Here is a 23,264-nt window from a genome sequence, read left to right as displayed (position 1 = left end):
AGCACAATATCCTGCCAGTGGCTCCATTCAACCTGACACACAAGTAGCTCTGAGCACACCTAGGGCCTTGATGGGGGCAAAGATGTACCCCACGACATGTTGCCACTGTCAGATCTGGATGGAGCAGAAGGGGACAACACAGATACAGACTCTAACATAACATTCCACAATGGCCATGAGCTCATGCCATACACCATGTTATACTTTGGGGCACAACTACTTTTGCCCATTGGCGTCAGATGTGTAAGCCTCACAAATCTGAGGTCAGGCAATGCACGCAGTGATGAAAGCACACTTAGATTAGGCACACTGCCGTTTCCTTCCATGTGATTTACCTGACTACACCAATGCAGACGATACCTGAAGCCCACGACTCAGAATGCTATGTAAATGCCCAGTACTCAAATTACATAAGGAAGTACAGGTAGGGCAAATGCATGACAGCTGCACCCAGGACAAAGGCCACTTACAAGCCACTGCATCACACTACCAACATCACATAGCCCAGCGCTGGCCCAGGCTGTGTACACATGCAGCCACTCACAGCCAAAGTCACCCTTCCAAGAATACTCACCCCTAGGTTGCTGCTGATGCTCCTTCAAACGTGCATCCAGCTCATGCTGTGTCACGGACAAGATGCGAGCCATTAGTGGTGTCATGCTACGCCGCACCAACCTGCCAGTCCGAGGGATCAGCCCCAGTGTCATCTCGGCCACGTTCTTGCTCAGCCGGCAGATGTCATCTCACCTCTTGTGACAGTGGCTGCGCCATCGGTTTGAGACACCCAGAGCCCGCACCTTGCATGCAATGGCCCTCCACATGACCTTACGCTGGTGTACTTTGAGCTGCAGGCTTAGGAGACAAGAGGGGGAAAACATCAGTGACACAGTGTTATGTACCAATATCTCTCAGTACAGTAGAATGATACTGACTCATCCACAGATATGATTCTAACAGAGACAAGAATGCATCTCACATGGTACATCAGCATGGGTGAACCACACCTAAATGCTTGCAGGTGTGAGGGTGGACACAGTACCTGCCCATCTCATACATATGCAAGATGCCAGCACATAAAGCCATGTATAGTCTGCCCACATCTACTGTCCATTTTTAGGTAGAGCAAGACATAAATTACATATCAACATATGTTTGGGGGTAGACCCACTGTGTCCAACACTGCGCAGCCCTCAATGTCCTTGCCCTGTGAATGGCTCACTCTGTCATGGAGGTCACATTGAGGGACATGATCTCACAAAACCCACACCCTTCTCACAAGGCCTGTCGTGTGCAATCTACAGGGCTGAGATGGCTCATTGATGGAGAGTAAGGAAAAAAAGACATGTAACACTCTGTACATTCAGTGATGTGTCCTTGTCAGATTAGGCGGTGACTGTGCAGGTGGGCTCACACTGAGAAGGACAACAAGGACCCACACAGCCATTCACACAATCAATCACTGTCCTGACTCCTGCATTAACAACTTGCTGCATCACTGTATGGCTGACAAGACAATACATGTCCTTCAAATCTTGATGTGCAGGCAGGCAAACGTGTGAAATAGGCTACACACCCCTTCCCCCTGGAGAAAGCATGCTAGGCAGTACATGAGAAAACACCACACTCTCAGGCACATACTGCAGCAGCTCTACTTCATGTTTGCCCCCTGCACTCTCACTCACACTGTTGAAGATTTACCACGACATTTGGGGCATCATATAGCCTTGGATACTGTGTTAGCACCTCGTCCACCAGGACCTCCAGCTTCTCGCTGGTGAAGGGACTGGCCCGGATCTTCTCAGTCCTCTGCATCACTGTGGCCAGGTGACAGCAGCAGTTGGTGTTGAGGAGTGGCAGGCAGCAGTCCCTGGAGGCAGCAACAGCAACAGTTGGTGTTGACGGGTGGCAGGCAGCAGAACCTGGAGGCAGCAGCAGGTGGAGTTGAGGGGTGGCAGGCAGCAGTCCCTGGAATCAGCAGCAGGTGAGGGGTCTCAGGCAGCAGGCTCTGGAGGCTGTGGAAACGTGAGGCTCTCTCCCACACATATATAGCCCCCTGGGACAGTTTCAGTGGTTCCAAGCAGCTGCAATTGGTGTTCCAGGTCTGCCTTTTTCAAATGCATCCAATGACTGAGGAGTACGCCTACCGCGATTTTCAAAATTGCATTAGGCTACCGAGATTGCGGTTCTCATTGGCTATAAGGGCATGGTCCATGGCGGTGATACACCACAGGGGCCAGGCGGGTGCTACCGCGGTGGTGCATCTTTCAATTGCATCCAATGACCGGCCCGCGGTGGTGGAGCACGCCTACCGCGATTTTCAAAACTGCATTAGGCTACCGCGATTGCGGTTCCCATTGGCTGTAAGGGCATGGTCCATGGCGGAGACACACCGCAGGGGCCAGGTGAGCGCTATCGCGGTGGTGCATCTTTCAATTTCATCCAATGACCGTCCCCGCGGTGGCGGAGCATGCCTACCGCGATTTTCAAAATTGCATTAGGCAACCGCAATTGCGGTTCCCATTGGCTGTAAGGGCATGGTCCATGGCGGTGACACACCGCTGGTGCCAGGCGGTAGCTACCGCAATTTGGGTGCCATACATTGATGTGAGGGACCGTCATTTGGGTGGCGGAGCATGCCAACCACCATTTGGCAATACATATATATCTATCACTACCTCGATTGTGTCTGGTGCATTGGCGGTGACACACTGCTGGTGCCAGGCGGTGGCTACTGTGATTTGGGTGCCATACATTGATGTGAGGGACCATCATTTGGGTGGCGGAGCATGCCACCCACCATTAGGCAATACATATATATCTAGCACTACCGCGATTGTGTCTTGGGCACTGGCCGTCACACACCGCTGGTGCCAGGCGGTGGCTACCGCGATTTGGGTGCCATACATTGATGTGAGGGCCCGTCATTTGGATGGCGGAGCACTTTGACAGCCCCTATGGACACATCATGCTGTGTCAATAGCCAATGGGCAGTAATCAACAGTGCACAGTGGCCACATGATTAATGGCACATCATTGTGCACACAATGCCAATGTCACTTATAACCCACTGCTGACTACACATGCCATGTTTGTGTATGTGATTTTGTACATTGGCATGTACTCCCTCACATGTCACTTGTGATATTGATGGGCATGTACACAGAACAGTGTTGTTATGGAATCTCCAATGTGTACACATGTCAATGTGTGAAAGTGCTGTGAAACTCACAGTGATGTATTTCTGAAAGAACAATGTGCATATTTGATGGTCTTCTTTTCTTGGATCATGCACACACATGTTGTTTAGCTCAGCCTGTGGTCATTGTGTTGTTGATGTGTGCCATGTTCAACTTATGCCTGAAGGTGTGTCAGGTACAGCAGCTAGGTATGGGACAATAGTGTTGCAGTTTTACACATATGCTGGATGAAATTCTCTCAGGTGTGCTCATGCTAGATGTGGCCATATCCATATGTGCATTTTCATGGTCAGATGTTGTTTCGGAGGTACTAGTTGTGTGAAAGGGGACAAGTGTACTAGTAGTGTAGCTGATGGTGTCCCTACATGTACGCTGCTCTGTAACTCAATTGTAATGACAGTCATTGTTGGCGTTGTGTCAGTCAAAATGTAAGATGGTGTGCACATCTCATGGTGTATTGCATTGACATGTGACCACTTTCATCTCAAATAGGAGGAGACCAAATCTGTATCGTCCCTTCACAGTGCTGGCAGACATAGAGAATGAGGAGATCATCCGCACATTCCGTCTGGATAGAGTCACCCTACAGAACCTATGTGCTATATTGGAGCCCCACCTGCAGCCTCGCAGAACATATCCAACAGCTTTCACCCCAACGTCTAAGGTGATGGCGGCCCTGCATTTTCTTGCCACTGGATCATTCTAGAACACGGTGTCCAGCGGATGTCGCAACCAATGTTCAGCATGGTGCTGCATGATGTCCTGTCCGCTATGATGATCTACAAGGACAGATATAGCCATTTCCCCAGGGGGCCTGAATTGGTGGCTGTGAAAGGAGACTTTAATGCCCTTGGACACATCCCCATGTTTTGGTGCCATTGATTGCACCCATGTTGGGCTTGTACCGCCACAGGCACGTGAGCACATCTAAAGGAATCTTAAACATTTCCACTCTATAAATGTGCAAGTGCTGTGCCAGGCGGATATGATCATCTCTCACGTGTGTGCCAAATTTCCAGGCTCAGCCTATGACTCATACATCATGCGTAACAGCACTGTACCACAGCTGGTGGCTAATCTGCTTCCTGAGCGTGCATGCATTGTGGGTGTGTATTAGCGTGCTGTGTGTGTGTGACATGCTGTCCTCTGTTACTGTTGTATTACGAAGTAGGTCTGTGTATCTCACACCTAGTTGACTCTCCGTATCCCAACCGCCCTTGGTTACTGAGCCCACTGCGGAATCCCCGGACACCAGCTGACGTCTGCTACAATGATGCCCATGGGAGGACCCGTCGTGTGGTGGAGCGTACTTTTGTTCTCCTGAAGTCACGATTTCGCTGCCTGGACAAGACGGGAGGTGCATTGATGTACTCGCCCAGGAAGGTGTGTCAGATAGTTGTGGCATGCTGCATGCTACACAACCTGGCCATTCACAAGGAGATCCCCCTGATCGTGGATGATGATGAGCAGTCAAGGCCCCCACCTGCAAACCAACCTGTGTCCAGTGACTAGGACAGTGGCGAGGAGGAAGGTGTCGACCTGCGTCAACAGCTCATCATCCGCTACTTCACTTGAAGGTGAGTGACGATGCACAACAGACACATTGTCTGATGATGTTGCTGTTGTTGTGAAGGTGTATGTGAGCTTTGTGACTGCAGCCTGTTGTTGAATCAGTTCTGGCTGCCAATGTTTAGTGAACACAGTTGTTATGCACAGCTACAGGATGTCTATGTTGGTACTGATGCTCATTGTAATGTGTGCAGATTGGTGTACCTTGATGACAAGTGTTGTGCGTTGGCTGTGATGCCACCACCTGACAAGGGACTATTGTTCTGTTGTGTTTTCCTAGGTCCCTTCAGCCTCTTCTTGCCTATGGACAATCAGTGCTCCTGTGACATTGTAATCATGGTTAACATTGCACATACTGTGATGAACATGGAGCAGACACAATGACATTTGTGTGTAAGAAGTGTTTATTTACAAGGGATATCTGTGACAGGGGAGTGAATATTTACAGAAATGTGAAGGGTGAAGCAATGCGTTTTCAGTGATGGTAGATGAGACAATTGATCCCTCACCACACTGTTGTGGTGACCCAGTCCAGACGGATGCCATTACATGGCAGTGTGGGGAAGGATAGTTGAGAAAGTCAATGGCTGGGTGAAGATGTGTGCCATCATGGCTGGCCCCTTGGATGGCGTTTGGCAGGTGCTTTGCCACGGCTTGGTCCCGAGGATTTCTTCGGATGGCCCCTTGGTTTTTTGGCAGAGGGGGCTACAGCTGCAGGGCCAGTTTGGTCTGAGGATTCACCCTTCTCTGTGACCGCAGGGGAGGATGGGGAACTGGCATCCTGCGGGACACCGGAGAGAGGTGTAGATGTTGTCTGTGCCATAGGCCTGATCCTCAGTTCCGCCACCGGCTGGCCCAAGAGGTCCATGATTTGGCACATGCGGTGGTCCATGGATCTCAGCACCTGTTGGAGCTCACGTGTATCTTGGTGGGCCTGGTCCGTTTGTCCCTGGACGTGTTCGTAGGCCCCAGTGACTCTGGTAATGTTTGCCAGGGCATCGGTCCCATGGTCCTGTTGTCTTCATGTCTCCCTGGGCCTCGGCCCTGCCCTGCGGTCACGGCCATGTTGGCTCACCACAGTCTGCACACGCCTATTCTCCCTGGCCTCCGCAGATGTTGGGGTGGGGTGGACATCCTCTGTGGCAGAGCGGGTGTTGCAGCCAGCACTGGTGGTGGTGGTGGCCACACGGGTCGTTCCAGCAGGGCTCAGCGTTGTTGTTGTTGTAGTTGTTGCTGACGGGGCGGGGGTGGCTGTGGTGTCCTGGTACCGGTTGTGTCTTGGCATACCAGATGGACCGGCTTCCTGCTCAAAATCGTCAAAATCCAGGGAGTCTGCACCAGACAGTCCATGTACCGGGCGAGGGAACTAGCGTTGCAGGTTGGTGTTGTCGTCCTCCGCAGTCAGTTCTTGGTCACCTGTGGGACAGAGTGGAGATGGTCATTGACGTGTACACTTCAAGCTTGCTGTTCACTGTCTCTTATTTACAGGTAATGCAACACACAGTTAACTATTTCACACATTGTATGTCTGCACAGTGATGTACATCATGACATGATATGGGGGTACATACATTATTTTTCCATGGGGTGACATGTCAATGGATACCATGCCCCACGGGCAGATTTTATTATTATGATGAAAGGTTGTCATCTGACAGACTGGCAGATATACAACTTGATGTGAAGCATCTTTGCTGATTGCTCTGCCTGGCAGCCGTTACATCTGTGCATGAACTAGCCATTGTCATCTCATGCATTCCTTTGTCCTGTGCTTTTATTTCTTTCTTCAACAGACCATGCTTGTTTACTTTTCGAATGGTCCTTCATGATCAGCCCCCATGGAAGTTACTGAGAGCATTCGTTGCTGTGCATGTTGGTGCCCTGATTTGTTTCAACATTGGATTTGGTGAGTCACACTCCTGTTTCTGTGACAGTTACATACGCTTAGCTGTCTGCACACTGTATATTGAGATTGTATCTGTGTCAATGTTTGTGAGATGTGACGCCTTGTGTTGTCATCTTTCTTCTTACTTTTCTGGAGGTATGCTGGGGTGCATGCACTGTCTGATTACCTGCCCTGTTGTCACATTGTTGTGGACTTTCTGGCACATGCTTCTGGGTGGAGTGGAGTGCTCCATCCTGCTCAGGGGTGAGACAGGGGTGCATGGTGTGATTTGTATTGCAGGCCTCCCACCCCAAAACAGCCCTCCCTGAGAAGATGGCTACCTACCTGTGAGTTTGGTTGGTGAGATACAATGGCTGCCACATGCTTCTGGGTGAGGGGGAGTGCTCCAACCTGCTCAGGGGTGGGACAGGGGTGCCAGTTGGGAGTTGGATTGCAGGCCTCACACCCACAGACAGAACAACCTTGGTGAATGGCTACCCACATGTTAGGTTTCAGTGTACAATGCAATGGCTGCCACATGCATCTGAGTGGGCGGGAGTGCTCCATCCTGCTCAGGGGTGGGACAGGGGTGAATGGTGGGAGTTGTATTACAGGCCTCCCACCCCCAAACAGCCCTCCCTGGGAAGATGGCTACCTACCTGTGAGTTTGTTTGGTGAGATACAATGGCTGCCACATGCTTCTGGGTGAGGGGGAGTGCTCCAACCTGCTCAGGGGTGGGACAGGGGTGCCAGTTGGGAGTTGGATTGCAGGCCTCACACCCACAGACAGAACAACCTTGGTGAATGGCTACCCACATGTTAGGTTTCAGTGTACAATGCAATGGCTGCCACATGCATCTGAGTGGGCGGGAGTGCTCCATCCTGCTCAGGGGTGGGACAGGGGTGCATGGTGGGAGTTGCATTGCGGGCCTCCCACCCCCAAACAGCCCTCCCTGGGAAGATGGCTACCGACTTGTGAGTTTGGTTGGTGAGGTACAATGGCTGACACATGCTTCTGGGTGAGGGGGAGTGCTCCAACCTGCACAGAGGTGGGACAGGGGAGCCTGGTGGGAGTTGGATTGCAGGCCTCCCACCCACAGACAGAACCACCTTGGTGAATGGCTAGCCACCTGTTAGGTTTCATTGTACAATGCAATGGCTGACAAATGCTTGTGGGGGGGGAGTGATCCACCTTGATGAGCTTGGGGACAAGGAGGCATGGTGGGAGTTGTATTGCAGGCCTCCCACCCCCAAACAGCCCTCCCTGGGAAGATGGCTACCTACCTGTGAGTTTGGTTGGTGAGATACAATGGCTGCCACATGCTTCTGGGTGAGGGGGGAGTGCTCCCTCCTGCTCAGGGGTGGGACAGGGGTGCCTGGTGGGAGTTGTGGTGCTGGTTTCCTGGACACATGTCTCCCTGTAAATGTTGTGTAGCTTTGGGGTGATTCAGATGGAGTGAATGTGACATCTATGAGACCTGTGTTGGGTATTGTGGTGCAGATGACTGGACTTGTGCCCAGGAGGTGTAGCTTTGTAGTCGTGCAAGACAGTACATAGCATTGTGATGGTATACATGTGTTTGTACTTACCAGCCTGCACTCCCCCAGCTATTCCTGTGAGACTCTCTGGATGCAGTATGGCAAGCACCTTCTCCTCCCATTCAGTGAATGTTTTAGGTGGAATGAGGGGCCACCGCCAGTCCTCTGAGCCAGCTCACGGTTCTTGGCCCTCTTCTTCTTGACAACAGTCTTCAGATCATGCCACCGCTTCATGATTTCATTTCTGTTGCGCAGGGTGGATCCTACTGCATTGACCTTGTCAACTATCCTTACCCACATTTGTGCTTTTGTGGCTGCTGGGGTCTGTTGGACCAGGTTACCAAACAATTGTGGTTCAACTCTGATTATCTTGTCTACCATTACCTTCAACTCACTCTCTGTGAATTTTGGCATTTTCTGTGGTGCCATGGTGTGTGGTGTGCCAAGGGGTTAGAGGTGCGGTTGTGGATGTGGTGGTTGTGGTGGTGATGTGTGATGTGCAAAGGGGTTAGAGGTGCAGGTGTGGAAGTGGTGGTGGTGATGTCTGTGTGTTGTGATGGAGTGCAGATTTGCCTCTTCTTTCAGATATGGTGTTGGACCCCACACTTCTGGAGTTCTGCAAAGGATTATGGTCAGCGAAGGGGCTGGTTTTATACTCAGCTATGTGGGTGTGTCAAAATGGGGTATTGCTGTCAGGTGTGTTGTGTGGGTTTTCCTGGGATTTGAATTTTTGAAGTTGCCATGGGGGTGTCGTTGGGGTGTGTTAGGTGTTTGTGGGGGCAGGGCTAGTTTGCTGTGTGCACTTGTTGGCCTTTATGGTGTTTTTTATTCCGAGCGCCATTTTTGTCACGGAGCGTCCACAGCGGTGGATTTGCTACAGCCCTTCCGCCGGCTCTCACATTCATCACTGTTTGCGACCGCGGCGGTTGGAAACTGCCGTAAGTACTACTGTCACCGCAGGGGAATCCTAATTTCATGGGCAGTTACTCCGTGGGCCTGGCGGCGGTTTGTTTTGTTTCCGCAGTTGGACCGACCGCCACGGATGGGTTTTCAGCCTCTCTGCCCGCTACGGACGTTTTTTCATTGCCTCCTTCCACCACGGTTGTTTTTTTTGGAGGTTGATCCTAATCAGACCGCCGGTTTTGCCGCGGTATCGGGGGCGGTTGTTTTCCGCTACCATGGTGGTCCCCCAAAACAGGTTCCCTGCTATTTTTTTAACTTCTTTCACAAGAGAACCTACAATTTCTGGGAGCTCAGACATTTTATCCAACATGTGAGAACATGTACATCTTATCAATTGGTGATTAACCTCAGCCTGGGCCTTGACCACCAATCCTGCCAGGTTTTGAAATTTTGGGTCAATTCAGGCCACATAGACTGCTAAAGTATTTAACAGATCCACCGGAATTTCAAGTTTATTTGAATGGAAGTCAAGTGCACCTGGTATAACATTCATTGTATTTAGCAAACTTTTCCATACACCAATATCATCTGTATTTTTATTTTTTGTAATATGTTCATCAACATTGGGTAAAACGTCATATTTGTCCAAGAATGAAAGATCCGCAGGGCTCAATGAGTTATCAGGTTGACCTAAAATAGGATCAGCAACATTTGATGATATATCAACTTGACCTAAGATCTGAGCACCCTGAAGATTATTTCCGTTATCCATTTTTACTGGAATTGAGATTGCCCGATCATCCAGTACCAGATCCAGTACCTGATCATCACAACATATCCCTGGATCACATATACTTAACATATTCTTATCATTTGGTATTTCTAGAATAGGCACTCCTAGATTCCCATTTTTCTTGTCAGCCCCAAACATGGGCATCCCAGGTATCAAAAGGCCTTGGGACACTTTGTTAACCTGCACATCCCCCATACATATAACAGATGCATCCCTGACATTTCGAAAGCATAGTGCAGCTTGATAAGTCCAAGGAGGTAATCACAGACTGATGTTCAACCTTTGCACCCAGCTGCGTCTTCAATTGAGACCCCACCTTTATGTGCTCTTTAGTTGGAACAACATGAACTTGGGCATTAACTACCATTGTATACAGTGATTTTTTTCATAGCAAATACATCTTGGTTTGATTGAACTAGTTGTGTTGATTGTATAGGGTAGAGTACTTGATTTCCACTATCTCTCAACTCCTCTGGAATATTAGGGTCCTCAAATACAGCTAGGTCTTTATTCACAATTTCCGATACGAGGGGTGTATTGATATCACCGTTGCACTCATTTTGGACGGCACCTTTCTGTATAAAGAAATCCTTAATACTTGGCTAGGAAGAGTTGGACCCCCCTCCTCCTCCAACAGAGAATGGGTTGCTAATTTGCCCCATACCCTTCAAAGCAACCCCCGGGCTTGAGCTTGACCCAGTTCTTTCCGGTACACTCTCGTCGCCTGTCTCATTCGCCTCCTGGGTATTCTTTTTGGAGTGAGTTAACTTTTTCCTAGCAACTCTTCGCCTGTTTTGTAACTGTTCTTGAAAGGACAGTTGCGCTTGGCCCCTTACACGCCCAGATCTCATAGTGCAATCTCCAGACGTCAATAAAACACACAACAGTCCCTGTTAGAGACCTTAATACATTTCCTATTTTCCGGTGAGCTCCCCTGTCTGCAGTTGTACCACCTGGACTGCAACAGGTACCGTGGCTCCACTAACCGCACCCTCAAGCTGCACCCGGTCCACCGAGCCGCTTCCGCGGTGGAGTTCATTAGGAAGCCCACCTGAGAGGGTTGTATCAGTTTGGAGATGTGTTGTTGGACACGTTTAGAGAGAATTGAGGTGTAGATCCTAAAGTCTAGGTTTATCAAAGAGATTGGTCTGTAGTTCTTCAGTAGAAGAGGGTCTTTCCCTTCTTTAGGTAGCACTGTTATCATTGCTTCTGCTGGGGTGCCTGTGACCTAGCCAGTTTCTGAGAAGTGTGTGAATAGTTCCCCAAGCGGTGATACTAAGGATGAGGAGAATGTTTTAAAAAACTTGCCATTGAACCCATCGGGGCCTGGAGCCTTACCGGTCTTGAGCTGTTTAATTACATCCAAAATCTCATCTTCTGAGATTGGGCCATTAATAGACATTTTTTCTGCCTCTGTGAGTGAGTGTAGTTTAATACTGTTTGAATAGGTTTTGCAGTTTAAATGGTTGACATCGGTGTTTCCTCATACAAGTTCTGATAAAAGTCTCTAAAGATGTCAGATATTATATCAGGGTTAGTGGTGATCTCCCCTTCTTTGTCTTTCATGGAGTTGATGGTGTATTTTTGAAGCTTAAATTTTAGGTAGGAAGCTAGGGATTTGCCATTCTTATTAGATTTGTGTAGTTTGATTCTTTTCTGTTTGTTAACCCAGATTCCCGCCCGCGTACTGATGATTGTGTTATACTCGTATTTTTTATTTAAGATTGTATTGAGCGTATTGCTCTCTTTGTTGGTGATGTTGTTTTTTCTAGTTCTGCAATTTCCTTTTCCAGCATAGATAGTTTAGAGTTTGCTTCTTTGTTCATTTTTGTCCTTATTTTGAGGATCTCACCCCTTATTGTTACTTTTAACGCTTCCCATCTTGTTAGGTTCGATGAATAGCTTCTGTAATGGCCTGCACATTGTTTTGTGAGGAAAGGATTTCATCATTAAACTGCCATAGTGGTTGTTGTTTGTTTGGTGGGAGGTCAGAGATGGAAAGAGTGACGCAAGAAAGATCGGATATCAGTCTAGGTTCTATTGTGGTTTGGTCTATTTTACATGAAGCGTTACCCGAAATGAGGATGTAGTCTATGCGGGAGTAAGACTTATGGGGGAAAGAGTAGAACGTGTAGTCTCTTTCAGTGGGGTTCTGGATTCTCCATGCATCTGTCAGGTTGAATTTCGCATAGAGTTTTTTGAGTACCTTGTGTGATTTGCTCGGGTGAAATGGGAACTTTAAGTTTTTATCTAAGTGGGGATCTAGAGGAAGCTTAAAGTCACCTGCCAGTATGAAAGTAGCTGTGTCTTGTATTGTTTCTAGTTGAGATTAAATGTCATCCCAGAAAGCTGGGTTGTCTTTGGTGGGTGCATATACGTTAGTCACATAGAATTCAGTGTTATCTTGGGAGAGTTTTGTGATGGCCCAACTTCCCTGTGAGTCAGAAAGGCAAGAGATTAAATTGATTCTGGAGTTTTTGGCAATTAGAGTTAGGACTTCACTTTTCTTGCCACTTGGTGCCGAGCAGGCAACCTCAGGAAATTGGTGACTACTAAAGTTAAGGGATTGTGGGGCATCGAGTTTGTTCTCCTGCAAAAGGATAATATCACCTTTCTGTTTGTTAAGGCATTCAAAGATCTTCTTTTAAATGAATGGCTGATCCCTTTCACATTTAGGGATACTATTTTAATGGCTTGGTTTATACCAGTCATTGGTATAAATGAGGTCTAATATTCTTCCTAACTTCACCTTCATGGGGCTCGGAACTTGGTTGCGGTAAGCCATCTTCCGTGATGGTATGGATGTGACAAAATTAGAACATAAAAAGCAAAATACAAGAGAGCAGAAAAACAATACAGTAAAATCCTGATGGATCCCCCACCTCCTAACGTAGCCAGTGAACATGGCAACAGGAGGAAGAACTGCTCCTCCAGGGGGCAAACTGTTAAAACTTCGTTTGAACTAGAGTACAACGTACTAAAGGAGATAAGCAAGAAAACCATTTTGTTAGCGCCGTGACTCAGTCAGTACGCATTGTTGCAAACCAATTGCATCTACAAGGACATGTGTCTGTGACTGCGTGGCAGCTGATACTAACTCGACTCTTCAGCGAGATACCTTAATATTTTACACCCCGAGTGGAGACCGTTGTTTCGCTTGTGTAGTTAAACAATGCGTACTGACTGACGCCTTTTATACAGGATAGCAACAGGCAGTTTTCTGCCAGAGTGAATATATCATTTAACAAGAAGGGGGACTGCGGGCCTTTTTATCCGAGGTCCAGCATAAGTGCCCTGTCAGATCCTAATAGCTAGTGATATGCTGTTCCTCATACGGTGGTGCCTAGTCAATAAGAGTCAGAGAACCAACCGATATCATAAAGAATGATAGTAGAGGTGGAAGCTAATCAAGGAAAGGGATTCGGAGGGGATCCCGTTTTTTCGGAACTAGGGTCCACACACACCCAGCAAGCTAGGTGTCATGCTTCATCATCTGGACCTGCTACTCGTTGAGTCGGCGCTGCAATACCCAATGGGCCACGCAAAGGGGCTCTTTGCCGAAGATCTTTTGTTCCTTGCCATATGATGAAGTGGGGGTGTCTGGCCCGTGGTGTGTAGATACAGTGGAGTGAGTGGGTTAAAAAAGGTTGGATAATCCAAAGAATACTTTTATTCAGGCTGGTTATCCACCTCAGTAAAAGCATAAAGAGTGGCAGCTTCCCTGACGTGAAGGTTCAGTTAAAGCTATGCTCATCTCTTGGGGTCAACATGTTTCTTGCCTTGTGGTTAAAATAATCCGTGGCAATTCTTCAGGACCTAATCTGTGAACAGTGAATCTATCTACACTAAGTGGTGGGGCTGTTAGCTAACTACCACATGTACGGACTACGTCGTAATTCTTCAGTAATATGGTTCAGTAACCTCCCACTGTCTGGAATGTCACCTCAATCGGTGCGCGGCGATTCTATGGGACACCGGTACCAGCGAGGAGGGTAGGTGAATCAATTTGGTCCCCTGCAGGATTGGACACCATGTTTCCAGGTGTCCCATAGAATCATTCTTTATGATAGCGGTTGGTTCTCTGACTTTTATTGACTAGGCACCACCGTATGAGGAACAGCATACCACTAACTATTAGAATGAATATATCCACAGGAAATCCCCTTGGGTGATCCTTTTTGATTCAAGATTCAATTGGTCCCAACTGAATATTGGACCGCTACAAAGGGACTTTTTAAACAATCGACTCTACGTCTTGAAGATGGTCTGACGGACAATTGTGCCACAACAGACCAAAACGTTGACTTTCTCATCTATTTCCCCAACATTTGTTGTATTTGAGTAACTGTTTTCTGTATTTTCAGATCTGTTACTTTTTTGATTACTTTGAATTGGAATAAATGTCTACATGTAAGAGTCTTACCAATGAATATTTCCGCAGGAGCGCCAGGGAGTCTCAGGAACTGATGTCAAAGCCTCAACCTTCCACCCTTACCTAGTGCCTCTATCAAACCCTAGAGTACACTGGTAACAGGGGAAAGAGGGGAAACAAAACAAGGGAAAAAGGGATAGCACTTCCTGGATCTTCAGACACCACTTCACTGGCAGGTAGTAGAACCTCTGGATTCTGAACAAATAACAAGGAAACAGTGAGAAATGTATCCCTAGTTAGTGGCACTAATGGAGGAGGGTACAATTGGATAAATACCTATCTCATAGATGTTCATATAGGAGGGATGTACTGGATTGGATTTCTAAGCAGGAACAGCATTCATAGTCAATTATGGTCTCACAGGGATTAACTCAGGCAGGAAGCTTATCTCCAAATAACCTTCTGCTCCTATAAAATACAATACTGATATGAATACGGGGTTTATATTTAAGTGCAACACCTCCCACATAACCCCAGGACGTTGTTACCGTCACATCCAGAGAGTTGTCCAGCGATGAATTCAAAGGGAAAGTCCAGCCCAAACAGAAATCTGCACCAAGTCCCAGCGCACTACTCAGTGTTCACTCCAAGGGGCTGCTTATCCAGGAAACGATATAAGGAGGAGAAATTACCAGGGGAATGCACAGTAGGCCAGCCGCTATCACTGCAGCTTCAGTAAGACTCCGGGGTAACAAACGCTGAAGGCGCCAAACCCGGCCGGCCAACGGGACAAAATCCGGAAGGCGGGCGGAGCGAGCAACCCTCAGCTTAACCCACTGAGAATGTCACTCAAACAATGGAAAACGGGACAAAAAAGGCAACGAAAACCCGTGAAGACCCAGAGCTCTGGTCGGTAGCTGAAAGGACCATGCAGCTACGAAATAAAAGGAACAGGAACGCAACGGCAACGAAGAACACAATATTCCTCGGACAGAAGATCGGAAATCGGAAGTCAGTTTCACAACGGGGCAACACTAGAACGCGAAGCACCGCTGTAACGGGAAGTAAGGCATTTATACTTCCTGTCTGCCTCACGCACGCACAATAGCGTGCCGCCATCTTGGATAGGTGTTCGGCGTTCTCGGCAATCCTGACAGTACACTCCCCCCAGAGTGCCCCCCACAGGTTTGGGCTTATGGGGATGTCTTCTATGAAACAGACGAACCAATCGAGGGGCATGTACATGGCTAGCAGGCTCTCAACTGCGTTCCTCTATACCAAAGCCTTTCCAGTGTATTAAGTATTGCAGACGACGTCTGGTTCTTCTTGAGTCTATGATGGCTTCTACCTCATATTGATTACCATCGTCTATAACAATCGGAGCAGGGGTTGTGGGAAGACGAGTACCTGGTTCCACAGGTTTTAACAAAGATACATGGAAAACAGGGTGTATCTTGAAGGATGTAGGAAGACTCAGCTTCATTGCTACCGGATTAATCACCTGTGAGATTCTGTATGGTCCGAGGAACTTAGGTTTAAATTTACAAGGACCACGTAGGGGTATGTACTTAGATGACAGCCAGACTTCATCATTAACCTTATATAAAGGCTCAGCACGCCTGTGTAAATCTGCCCCTCTTTTGTAACTAGCCTTTGCCTGGTCTAAATTCATCTGTGTGTCTTTGTGTATTCTCTGGATGTGTTGTATGAATTCACTAGCTGCTGGAACAGTACAGTCTGAGGAGGCTATGGAAGGCAGGGTTTTAGGATGGTAACCGTCAGAACAGAAAAAAGGGGTATATTTGGTGGATGCGTGACAACTACTATTATAAACAATCTCTGCCACCCACACCATTTTATCCCATTCAGTGACTGATTGTAACACCTGACTTCTTATGTATTGCTCAAAACACTGATTAACCCTCTCTGTTTGTCCATCTGTTTGTGGATGATGACTAGATGATAGTCTTACATCGATTTGGAGAAGTGAACAGAGTTGCTTCCAAAAACGAGAAATAAACTGGGCCCCCCTATCTGAGATCACTACAGAGGGAAAACCATGTAAACGGACCACATGTTGCAAAAAAATAGAAGCCGAGTCTTTAGACGTAGGTAGGCCTAGCAGAGGGATGAAATGAGCTGTTTTTGTGAATAAGTCAACCACTACCAGCAACGTATTATGCCCCTTAGTAGTGAGTGGTAGATCTACAATAAAATCGAGGGACACCGTGTGCCATGGAAGAGGTGGTGTAGGCAGAGGTTGGAGCAACCCTGAAGGGGTTTGGTGAGATACCTTGCTTTGAGCACAGATATAACACGTTTTAACGAACTGCTCCGTATCTTTTACCAAGGTAGGCCACCAAAAATTCCTTCGTAGGGTGTCAAGGGTCTTTTTGATTCCTGGATGTCCTGCCTAAGGGTGCGAATGACACATTCCAATGCTTGTCTTTGTAATTATGGAGTAGGGAGAACCAAACCTCCTTGCACGAACACGAATCCTGCCTTCTCTGCATAATCGTAAGACCCTATCAACTCCTGTCCCTTCTCAGACTGTTGATTGGTTTTTACTTCTGCAAAAAACTCCTTTTCCGAGATAGTCCCTCCCGCAAACTTGTTCTGAGGTAAAATGAGGGGTGGTTCCACCTGTTCGTCTGGGAGAGTATACCCCAGACGCGACAAGGCATCTGCTTTGCCGTTTTTTCTTCCTGCACGGTAGTGAATAGTGAAGTCATACTCGCTAATGAATTGAGTCCAACGTAATTGTCTCATGGACAAGGCTTTGGCAGACTTTAGGAACTGTAAATTACGGTGGTCGGTAAACACAGTAACTGCGTGGCGAGCACCCAATAGATATTGTCGCCACTCCTCAAATGCTTTTTTAATGTCCAGTAATTCCTTGTCCCCAATGGCATAATTTAATTCAGCAGGTGTTAGCCTGTGTGAAAAAAAGGCTACAGGATGCAATTCCCCTGTCGTTGCATCTGCCTGAGACAAAACCCCACCTACTGCTACTTGAGAAGCATCAGCCTCCAATATGAACGGGTAACTGGGATCTGGGTGATGTAGTACCGGAGCTTGAGTGAAGGCTGTTTTTAGGGCATTGAAAGCCTCATCAGCTTCCGTCGTCCATTGAAAAGGAACCCCCTTCTTCAACAGTTTAGTTATAGGCGCTACTAATCCTGAAAAACCTTTAATAAAACGCCTATAAAAGTTGGCGAATCCAATAAATCTTTGGATATCTTTCACTTTCTGGGGGGCTGGCCATCTATGGATAGCCTCCACCTTTTGTGGATCCATGGATAATCCTTGGAGTGAGATGATAAAACCCAAAAAGGCAACAGACTGTACATGAAACGTACATTTCTCTAACTTACAATACAAATGGTGGTCTTGCAATTTTTGTAATACTTTCCTCACATGTGGTATGTGCTCCTGAAGAGAAGGGGAATAGATCAACAAGTCATCAATGTAGGCTATAACAAATTCGTCTAACATGTCTTTGAGGACTTCGTTAATGAAATATTGAAAGGCTGAGGGGGCATTGCAAAGCCCGAAGGGCATTACAAGGTACTCAAATAGACCGTATTTTGTACAGAAAGCAGTCTTCCATTCATCTCCTTCGAAAACACGTACCAAGTGATAAGCCCCCCGTAAGTCCAGTTTCGTAAAGACTTGGGCGTTCTTTATTCTATCGAGGAGGGAAGAAATGAGTGGAAGAGGATATCTGTTCTTAATGGTGATCTTGTTTAATGAGCGATAATCAATGCAACATCGAAGACCCCCCTCACGTTTTGGTATAAAAAACAGTGGCGAGGAAGCGGGTGATCTAGAAGGGCGAATAAAACCCATGTCCAACATAGTATCCAGATATTCTCGTAAATATAGATTTTCTTTCTCCGTAAGAGAATAAACCCTGCTGCATGGAATCTTGGCACCGGGCTGTAAATCAATTCGGCAGTCATATGGTCTGTGTGGAGGAAGACTGGTGGCCTCTTTTGCATCGAAAATGGCCTTCAAATCGTGATATTCCAATGGCAAAAACTTCTCTTCCTGACATGTCACTACTTTTATTTCCTGGCTGGAAGTTAGAATATGAGCCGTACAACACTCAGGTCTAAATTGCATCATTCCCTTCCTCCAATCAATAAGGGGATTGTGAAATCTCAGCCAAGGCAAGCCCAATAACACCGGAAATTGAGGAGATTGAATCAAGTCGAATTCGAGCTGTTCACTATGGCCTGGTTCAATGGTGACTTGTACTGATTCTGTTTGGTGTGTGATAGGTCCGGATTTTAGTACACTCCCATCAATGGTAGTCACTTTCTCAAAGTACTTTTTCCCCCTATTCTGTATGTGAAGTTTCTGGGCCCACACTTTATCCATGAAATTTCCTGTGGCTCCCGAATCAATCATTATTAAAACCTGAACCTTCCCTTGCTCCCAAGAGAGTTTCGCCAAAGTAAAGAAATGACTAGAAGGAGTTGTCAGTAGGTCAGAAGAGGAGACGCTTAAGCCTGAATAACCCGGGGTCCTCGTCTCACAGGGCCTCGGGCTTGTTAGTTTTCCGGTTTCTTGGTTTGTTGGGGTTTAGTGGGACAGGTTCTTAGAAAATGTCCCGCTTTGCCACAATATAAACATAACCTGTTTTCACGTCTTCAACGTCTTTCTTCTGGTGTTAATGGCCCTCTTACGATACCTATTTGCATAGGTTCCCCCTCATCAACTACTGGGCTAACCTCTGTCCTCTTTTCTCTTATGGTTACCACTTTTACATCAGGCCTACCCTTTTCTCTCTTTCGTTCTTGGATACGATGATCCATCTTTACCACTAAATCAATTAGCTCTTTACAGGTCTCGGGGGGATCAACAACTTGGGCTAAGGCATCCTTGATCTCTTCTCTAAGACCCCTGTAAAACAAAGCAGTACGTTTCTCTTCTGGCCAGCTCGCCTCTACTACCAATCGTTGGAACGTGGTAATGTATGAAGTAAGGTCTGTTGTCCCTTGTTTGAGTGAGAGTAGTTCCGTATCTGCGGAATGAGTATATGTATGCTTGTCAAATAGTTCCCCAAATTCAGTTTTAAAGGTGCTGTAATTCTGCAATAAGGGGTCATCTCTTTCAATTAACGGAATCGCCCAGTTAGCTGCGGATCCCCCTAAATAGGAGATCACAAAAGCTACCTTTGCTTGGAAAACAATGGGCTTTGCATGTAAAATGTAACTGGCACTGACTTATGAAAGCCGCAAACCGGGTAGAGTCACCCAAGAATCTTTCCGGTGGAGCAAGAGGTATGGACGGGGGTGTAGTTACATGTATGATCTGCGCAGGGTCCCTAGAACTTCCTTCCCCAGAACCCATCTGTCTCTGCAAAGCATTCACCCGAGTTGCTAATGCCTGGGTTTCGGCCTGTAAGTTACCTATCATGTTGGTTACATCAGCCAAAGTTACCTGTTGGAGGTCCATGGCGCTCGGGCAGAACACACCACTTGGGCTTCGCGTTCTGTAAGAATCTTACCAATGAATATTTCCGCAGGAGCGCCAGGGAGTCTCAGGAACTGATGTCACAGCCTCAACCTTCCACCCTTACCTAGTGCCTCTATCAAACCCTAGAGTACACTGGTAACAGGGGAAAGAGGGGAAACAAAACAAGGGAAAAAAGGATAGCACTTCCTGGATCTTCAGACACCACTTCACTGGTAGGTAGTAGAACCTCTGGATTCTGAACAAATAACAAGGAAACAGTGAGAAATGTATCCCTAGTTAGTGGCACTAATTGAGGAGGGTACAATTGGATAAATACCTGTCTCATAGATGTTCATATAGGAGGGATGTACTGGATTGGATTTCTAAGCAGGAACAGCATTCATAGTCAATTATGGTCTCACAGGGATTAATTCAGGCAGGAAGCTTATCTCCAAATAACCTTCTGCTCCTATAAAATACAATACTGATATGAATACTGGGTTTATATTTAAGTGCAGCACCTCCCACATAACCCCAGGACGTTGTTACCGTCACATCCAGAGAGTTGTCCAGCGATGAATTCAAAGGGAACGTCCAGCCCAAACAGAAATCTGCACCCAGTCCCAGCGCACTATTCAGTGTTCACTCCAAGGGGCTGCTTATCCAGGAAACGATATAAGGAGGAGAAATGACCAGGGGAAAGCACAGTAGGCCAGCCGCTATCACTGCAGCTTCAGGAAGACTTTGGGGTAACAAACGCTGAAGGCGCCAAACCCGGCCGGCCAACGGACAAAATCCGGAAGGCGGGCGGAGCGAGCAACCCTCAGCTTAACCCACTGAGAATGTCACTCAAACAATGGAAAACGGGACAAAAAAGGCAACGAAAACCCGTGAAAACCCAGAGCTCTGGTCAGTAGCTGAAAGGACCATGCAGCTACGAAATAAAAGGAACAGGAACGCAATGGCAACGAAGAACACAATATTCCTCGGACAGAAGATCGGAAATCGGAAGTCAGTTTCACAACGGGGCAACACTAGAACGCGAAGCACCGCTGTAACGGGAAGTAAGGTATTTATACTTCCTGTCTGCCTCACGCACACACAATAGCGTGCCGCCATCTTGGATAGGTGTTCGGCGTTCTCGGCAATCCTGACACTACATTCATGATTTGCAGATTGATTTGCACATCCTCTAGCATGGTGTTTTGTTATATCTGAATGTACCCTTTCTAATTTTATCTACATTAAAAATGTTGTATTGTTTTGAAAAAAAGATATTCCCATGCTTAGGAAATATCTTTTTCACTCATTGAATGTGTATGTCTTAAATAGCCTCATGTATGTATTGTTTGTTCAAGGGTTCAAGACCAATTGGGGTTGAACATAAAAGTAACTACTTGTACATCACATTAGAGTAGGAATTTTCAAACAAAATCCCTTGTAGGCACCTCTTTACTCATTAATAATTTGACTGCCCAAACCTCCAAGGGTATATTGGCTTCCCCACTTTCCTATACTTTTATATTTGCAGCTTTTATCGACCCCTCCTTTCTGTTTTTATGTAGCTGGATTTTTATCAGGAGTTTTAAGAATGTATGTATAAGGATTTGTCTTTGTCAGACATCAGAGCATTTCTGTTTATGATCATGTTTGACATATTTTTCATTTGCTTTTATGACACTGTTATTGTAGGTGTGTAACTATTTGCCTGTCTTTTGCTGCTAAATATGTAATGTCTACTTGTATGATTTTTTCTTAAATGTTCAATGTGTCGGGGTAATGCTGGCAGTGACATTTTCAAACAGAAGTGGAACTTGCTATTTACATTTTACACACTGGTTATACACAGTAAACAATATGCATGGGGTGTATATCTATTTAAAGAGTTAGCCTCTTGCTCTTAACTTGTTTCTTTCCGGCATTGTCACCTCATTAAGTCATATTAGGGCCAATGGTGGTCAGTTAGAAGATCTACAGGGATATTCTTGCAGCTAATGGGCACTGCCCTTGGGTAGATGGTTGAAAACACCCCAAGGTCACATTACCAGTGTAAGTGATGCTACACACTGTTTAAAATGAGAAAAGACACTGTGATGGGCCACACGGCTGATGTATATGGTAGTGATTTCCAAATAATACATACATGTTGCATACAGATGTGGCCTAATTGTATGATACACATAAGACACACCAACTCTTCAGAGTGCAAGCCTTATGGCCTAGGCAGCCAATATTATAAGATGGTAATGATAACTAACCGAGTACGCGAGATCGCCATAATCTTTTAGCAGCGGGTTAACATTAGTCAGGCTAACAAAAATAACAGAAATGGAGCAAAAGCAGAATCTTCCATTCTTCTGTCTTGTAAGCTATGTGTAAATTAACTGTATTGCAAGACTATCCAGCTGCGCACGGAATGGATTTGGAAGGAAGAAGTAAACAAGGTTGGATACATTTGCTTTGCTTGCCTTTCAGACATGTTTCTGACTGAGACATTGTTTGTTCAATCAGGTGTGCAGGGGTATGTTTTGAGTTTTTCTAAAGTTTATCCTATTCTGTAATATAATTGCTGAGATTTTCATAGTAATGACTATTATTCTGATACATAGGGGCCCATTAGTATGTAGGGCGGATCGCCACTGCCCGCATGGTGGAGGCGATCTGCACTACATCCTTTCCCGCCCGCCACCCATTTACCCCCGCCATATTAGTATGGCGGGGTACCGCGGTGGACGGGAAGACCGCCCGCCTCTTTTCCGCCCAGTCAACAAGTCGACCTGGCGGAAAAGGGTTTAATATGGTGGCAGTGTCTGCTAGACACCGCCATCCATATTAGCATGGGGGCGGAAACATGCCTGCCACGGAAAGGCATGCAGAATTCTCTTCCGGGGGCCCGTTGTGGGCCCCCAGGGTATTGGTGGGGTGGGTGGTACACATGGGGGGTACCTATGGTACCTCCCTGCATTTTCATGGACATGGTGGCAGGCACCTGGTGGTGCCTGTCACCTTGTGCATGACAATGCATGCAGTGCATTCCCAGCATTGTGGCGGGCGGTGCTGTGTGCACCGCCCGCCACAATGCTGGGAATGGAGGATGCCACCGTGGTGGTGGCATCCGAATCACCGGTGCGGGACTGCCGCACCACTGGCGGGCGGTCCCAGTACCGCTAGGGTGGCGGGCGGACTGAAGTCCGTCTGCCTTCCTAATGGACCTCTTAATGTTTATATATTGACTGTACATAATAAATAACCTTTTATTCTAAAATACCAAAATCTGTGGGCCCGATTCACAGAACTAACTTAAGACAAAATCCTAAACTTACTACCATTTTCGTATTCACAGAATGCACTTACTCATTTTGGTATTCACAGAAGACACTTACTCACTTCGGTATTCACAGAAGTTAGGAGTCCTAACTTTAGGACTCCTAAATGCCTTCTGTGAATACCGAAAGTCTTAAAATTAGGATTTTTCTCAGTTTAGGAGTCCTAAAGTTAGGACTCCTAACGTTACTACTACTAAACTGAGAAAAATCTCAATTT

At 46.8% G+C, this 23,264-nt stretch overlaps 1 long non-coding RNA gene across 1 annotated transcript; it reads right to left on the bottom strand.

The window, feature by feature from the left end:
* Positions 1-5,141: 5,141 nt before the first annotated feature.
* On the bottom strand, positions 5,142-20,722 carry LOC146854281 (uncharacterized). The gene is made up of 3 exons (XR_014981196.1): positions 20,271-20,722; positions 20,059-20,190; positions 5,142-6,182 (listed from the first exon to the last, which is right to left on the bottom strand). It is a non-coding gene; the product is annotated as an uncharacterized LOC146854281 (long non-coding RNA).
* Between the last annotated feature and the right edge of the window lie 2,542 nt (positions 20,723-23,264).

The sequence above is a fragment of the Triturus cristatus genome, chromosome 4_1, assembly GCF_964204655.1.
Source record: "Triturus cristatus chromosome 4_1, aTriCri1.1, whole genome shotgun sequence".
NCBI lineage: Eukaryota > Metazoa > Chordata > Amphibia > Caudata > Salamandridae > Triturus > Triturus cristatus.
This window is presented reverse-complemented; position numbering and strand designations above follow the sequence as displayed.